Source organism: Eschrichtius robustus, chromosome 17 (assembly GCF_028021215.1).
Source record: "Eschrichtius robustus isolate mEscRob2 chromosome 17, mEscRob2.pri, whole genome shotgun sequence".
In the NCBI taxonomy this organism is placed as follows: Eukaryota; Metazoa; Chordata; class Mammalia; order Artiodactyla; family Eschrichtiidae; genus Eschrichtius; species Eschrichtius robustus.
Genome location: NC_090840.1, coordinates 50,533,396 through 50,539,395, shown reverse-complemented (window position 1 = coordinate 50,539,395; position 6,000 = coordinate 50,533,396). Strand labels below are relative to the sequence as shown.

The following is a 6,000-nucleotide window of genomic DNA, read 5'->3' as shown; positions in this document are numbered from 1 at the left end:
GAACAGCCCTAGGCTTGCACTCAGTGATCTGCTCCTACTGTCTCACACCTCATCCCATTTGCTCACTCTCTCCAGCAATTTCCCAGAACAAGCCATCATCCTTCCTGCCTTAGTGACATGGCACTGCTGCTTCCCTCTGTCTATAACACTCTTCCTCTTCTTATATCCTTTGTCCCTTTTGCCTGGCTGACTTCTCATCACTTCCCGGGGAAGCCTTGCTGAGCTCCCCCAACACCCCTAACCAGATCTGATGAAGTTCCCTCTTAATGCTGTTAAATGCCACACCTCTGTGGAACACTGTCTACAATTATAATCATTTCATTACAAATGTAATGGTTGTTGTGTGTCTATCCCCCCCCCCACACACAAACATAAGCTCCATGAGGGTAGGAGGGTAGGAATTGTGTTCACCATGGTATACTCATAACCTAGGAAATGGCTTGACACAGAATGCAAACGAATGAGAGAAAGAAAGAGAGGGAGAGAGAGAGAAGGGAAAAAAGGAAAGGAGGAAGGGACGGAGGAAGAGAGGGAAGGAGGTGATTGATTCTTGGCCACACTGTGAACCACCCAAGTCATACCGTTCTAGATCCCGGCCACACTGGCTCAGCTCACAAGACTGGGATTCTGTATCAACTTGCCTAGACAGCTTGAGGCCCAGTTTCTGGATCTCAGCCATCACTGTGGAGCATAACACCAAACCAAGCTCTTCCAGACCCTTCCTTGGAGTATTAGATGCTGCCTTCAAAAGCACAAGGCGGTGCCTGAGGTTGTGCGGGGTATAAGATAAACCCCTTGAAGCAGACCCCAGCCACCTGCTTGCCTTTGCATATTTCCTTCCACCTGATCTTCACTGTGGTGCCCTACCCCCCGGTTAGCCATAGCCATGATGGCCGCCTGGACCTCGGCTAAGTCCCCACGCATTAAAGACATTAGACGCACCCCCAGCCCCATCCTGCAGCAAAGCCGCAGGTCTCTCCTGCACTGCCGTGTGGCCGAAGCCCCAGCAGGCCTCGTGCTTCTGGTTCTGGACTCTGGGGGAGACAGGGCTCAGGGTGACCATTAGTACTTCTAGGACAGCTGAGAAGCCTAACACTCAGTGTAACATCCGGGGAGCATTGCTCACCAACTTCCCATGGAATGTTGTAGAAACCTGACATTTCTCTGAATTTTTAAAATAACTCATTTGAAAAACATTATTTTTTTCAAAAAAAAATAATGTAACCACCTAAATGGGAAAAGAATTTGAAAAAGAATAGATACATGTGTATGTATAACTGAATCACTGTGCTGTACACCTGAAACTATCACAACATTGTTCATCAACTATACTCCAATATAAAATAAAAAGTTAAAAACAAAAAAAAGAAAAATCGAATTTTTTCATGAAGCTTCTTACTTGCTTAGGGTTTCCCTACCACAACTGCGTTAAAATGACCCATGTACCAGCCTGACCCCAGCTCAACACACCCATATTTTAGTCTTATTCCACCTATGCTAACCCCCACGTCTAGCTTTGTTTCTATGGGAAAACGCATGCTCAGAGCCAATCAACCAATCTGAATACCAGTCTTGGAACCTCAATCCTTGGTGAGTGGAGGATTGGTTGCCTGTCCACCAGACCATAGGCCTCCCTACAGATGGGAATGGGAGAAGGTCCAGGAGGGGTATAGTTCATGTTCAGTTCTAAAGTAATGAGACTGGTTGAGGTACATGCCTGGGGAAATGGATCACTCGCCAAGTGGCCCTCCTTTCTGTTCCCCACCATGTGGCACCATCCACCCACCCCCACCCCCAGTCTTTGTTCACACAGACGTTCCTCAGCGGGATTCCTTCTCCCTTCCCCTCCACCTGGTTATACCCAGCCCTTCTTCTAGGTCCACCTTGAAGCTTCCTGAGACTTCTCCAGACTGTACCCACCTGCCCTTCTGAACTCTTAGGGCCCTTAGCACACATCCCCATCTCAACTTGTTCTAGAATTGTCTCATATACGTTTCTCCCAATCACATTATAAACTCCTCAAGGGCAGTGCCATGTCTGATGCATCTCCACAGGGTGAGCTCATATTGATTCTCATAAACCCTCGATCCTTTCATGGAATTGGAGCTGAAGTCCTGGCCATCTCCTACCCCGTCTCTACCACACATTTTCTAGCTCTCCAACCTCACAGGAAATGGGGAGGATGAAATATGACCACCCAGAACACCCCGGTGTCATGTATGTCAACTAAAGGTGTGGTTGTTTATATCCCCCAAAGATTTCTGTTGTGAGTGGGAAACCACATGCTTTCCAGGAAGGAAGGACATCCTATCAGTACAACAAGTTCAGCTGTTGTGTTGTGTGGGGTGATGGGTACAGAGGACAATCAGAGAGGCCAAATGATTCTGTGTAAGAGAAGCTGAGGGAGCTACCCAGGTGAAGGAGTCTTCTAGGGAGAGGCTGGAAAGAGGAGGGAGCTGGAAGGAGAGCCTGTGTGGCTGCAGGTTTGAGGAGAGAGACAGGGCCTGGAAGATAGAGATGGAGAAGGTAGCCAGAGAAGCCAGTGCAAGGGGTGAAGCTGTGGGGTAAAGAAAGATATGTTAAAGGACAATTTTAAAGAAGGTCATGCTGTGTGACATAGTATATATACCCCCACTCCCCTCCCTTAGAAACCTTCAGTAAAAGTCGGCATCATTCCTTGATATTTTTAGAATCAGATATATGGAGTTTGGGGTTCATTTTTTCAATAAGGCCACAGGAGTTCTCGTGGTGGGAGAGGGTGAATGCAAAGACTTCCAACGAAGCCCAGCTTGGGGACAAATGGATAATGTATTCTTTCTTTTTTTCTTTTCTTTTTCTTTTCTTTTCTGTTTTTTTGAGAGTGTCAGAGTCATCTTTCATTGGTACAAAGACTAAATAAGAAAAGTACAATTTGTGAGACTAAAAAAGAAAAAGTTACCCTGAGTCCCACCAGGTTAATAAAAATTTTCCTTATTGTTTTTTCAAATCCTGATTGAACCTTCAAGAAATGCGTTCTTAACCCAGGTCCTGGGGAGAACCCGGAGACAAAGGAGGATCTCCATCTTTGGCAACCTATGTTGTACCTATGGACAGCTGATTGCTGGTTATGGCTCATTTAGCAGGAAAACCCCCCAAATCCAACAGTTCTGAAGAACGCTTGGCTGTCCCTTCTCGGGGAAGCCCCAGGGCTGAGCAGGAGCTCCCCACCTTTGGGGGAGAGCATTTGGCCCCAGCAGCTGTACCCTGTGGGCTACAGAGCACGCTCATGCCTATCATTTTAATTCCAGAAACTGGAGCAAGCCACGAGCAACAGCCTGTGACCTGTGGGTGTCAAACACACCAGAAAGTGGTCAGCATGTAGGTAACAGATGGGAGGGGAGCTATTCCTTGGCTGTGTTGGGGGAAGGCTGAGGGCCTCTTCCATTTTGAAGCCTGTGGTTTTCTCTGTCGAGGAGAGGTGGCCACACAGGGGCGGCCCTTGGGAAAGTCTACCCCTCAGCCCTCTGATCCTGTAGGTCAGGCGTGGTTACTTTAAAAATAAACTCTGGTGACTGTAACCCTGGCTCAGCTCACGCGTTTGTGGCCTTGGACTCAAGACATTGGCTGCAGCTATGATTTGCATTCACCAAAATTAGTCATTTCAGCATGTGAGAGTGAGCTCAGGAAGAAAGAGCCAGGTTCAACTGCTGACTCTTGCTGCTGTTTTTCTCTGTGGAACCAAACAAAACACCTCAGTCCTCCCTCTTCCCTCTTGCTTCAGTCACACCTGCTCAGGCTTAGCTACCTTCACTCGACAAAAGTTTATTTTGGACCATTTCACCACACCAGACACTGCTAGACACTGGGAATTCAAAGGTGAACAAAATAGACATGGCTCCTGCCCTCAAGGGCTTTAGAGTCTTATTGGGTGTGTATTAGTTTTCTGTGGCTGCTGTAACAAAGACCACGCATGCGGTGGCTTAAAACAATAGAAATTTATTGTCTCACGGTTCTGGAGGCCGGAAGTCCAAAATCAAGGTGTTGGCAGGGCTGGACTCCTTCCAAAGTCTCTACTGAAGAATCCTGCCTTGTCTCTTCCTAGCTTCTGGGGGTTGCTGGCAACCCTTGGCATTCCTTGGCGTGTAGATGCCTCATTCCAATCTCTGCCTCTGTCTTCACATGGACTTCTCCCCTGTGTGCCTCTGTGTCTGTGTCTAAATGTCCTTCCTCTTATAAGGACACCAGTCATACTGGATTTAGAGCCCACCCTAAACCAATATGACCTCATCTTGACTAATTACATCTGTAAAGACACTCTTTCCCAATAAAGGTCACATTCTGAAGTTCCAGGTGGATATGAATTTGGGGGGGAGGGTGGCGGACACTGTTCAACCCAGTACAGGGTATTGAATGGTAAATCAATAAACACAGAGATAAAAAGATATGGGGCACTATTATATGGCAAGTATTAACCTGGTGGTTTTCTGTATATTTCTATCTCCATCCTCCTTCTCACTAGTACACCTGGTCATTATACAGCAATGCAGGAAGATGCTTGGATGCATGAAGCTTGTACAGTCTGTTTTCCTCTCCTGGATAAGAACCTAGATAAGCCAGGGCCTGGAGAGAGGACAGTGAGAAGACAGCATGGCAACAAAGAACAGGGGCAGAGGGGGGAAGCGGAGTAAGGCAGTCTTCACATGGAGAGGAAGGGCTGCCTTCTGTGGGGAGGACCCAGGAAGGGAGTGGCTGGGCTGTCCTTGAGGTCCAGTCCCCCACCACACACACACACACACACACACACACACACACACACAAAACTCCCCACCTCGTCAAGCATCCCAGGCACTTGGAGATCCATCTAAACCAAGGGGATGAGACTTGGACACCTCTGTGGAAATGGAGTAGTAGGAGGAGCTGAATAGAACCAGCTGGATTTTCCGTCTGAGCTGAGGCCACGGTGGACACAGCACCACTGTCTAAGTAATTGCAGATGGCAATAGGAAGGGAACAGGTGCACGGACAGAATAACAGAGGGGGCTGCTCTCACCTGAGGGCCAGAGAGTTGCTCTCGGAGGAAGTGGCTGCTAAGATGGGACACAGGATGGGAGGAAGTTCACGGGCAGAGGGGCAGGGGTGGGGGCTTGTCTGGCAGAAGGAACAGCTGTGTGCAGGTCCCGAGGAAGGAAAGAGATGGGTCCTCTCAGTCTTCTGGATGGAGGCCCTGAGCTGGCGGGAAGCGAGCAAGGGAGAGAGACACTAAGTGGGGTGAAGAGGGAGGCCCGGGCTGGAGCCTCAGGCTTGGCAGGTCACGGTAGGAAATCTGGAGGTAAAATCAACCACAAATAGAAAAGTAATATATTTACCTCATAGGCTACTGTGATGACTTTATGAGATTTTATATATAAAATATATAAAAATTTTTAATATATAAAATTTATACATATATATAAAATCTCATAAAATATACATATCTACTTGTCTGTATGTATGTATATAAAGTACTTAGTTCAAGGCCTGGCATAGAGGGAATGACTGTTCCTGTTACTGTTTGTTAGCAAGTAGCCCTGGAATGCCTGTCTGACTGACACACTGAACAGACACCCAAGTCCCACCCTGGTGATTCAGGAATCTTGGCATGAGGAGGAAAACTGTAGCCTTTAGGGGTCACACAAGTGATGCTGACCAAGCCAGGACCTGGAACCATGCCTCTGAGCCCCAAATTATAAACTCATGGCCACTAGCACCACCCATCCCCTGGCCCCTCGGTCCCCCTGTCCTTGCCCCCGTCTCAGGCTGCCCCAGTCACCTGACGAGGAGCCAAGGCCTGAAATAGCCACCATATCCCTTGGTCAGAAAACGCTTTCCTGCCCATTTGATATTTTTGTCACTGTGAATGCCTCCTATTCTGCATTTAAAACGTGAAGACACTTATTCAGGCATCATCAAGGTACTAGGCCATGTTCTCAAGGTGGGGTCCCTGGACCAGCAGTGCCAGCATCACCTGGAACTTGCTAGAAA

General features: G+C 47.9%; 1 pseudogene; it reads left to right on the top strand.

Moving 5' to 3' along the window:
• Window positions 1–889: 889 nt before the first annotated feature.
• The window catches only part of LOC137751047 (sal-like protein 4), a 77,341-nt pseudogene continuing 72,230 nt past the window's right edge, over window positions 890–6,000 (top strand).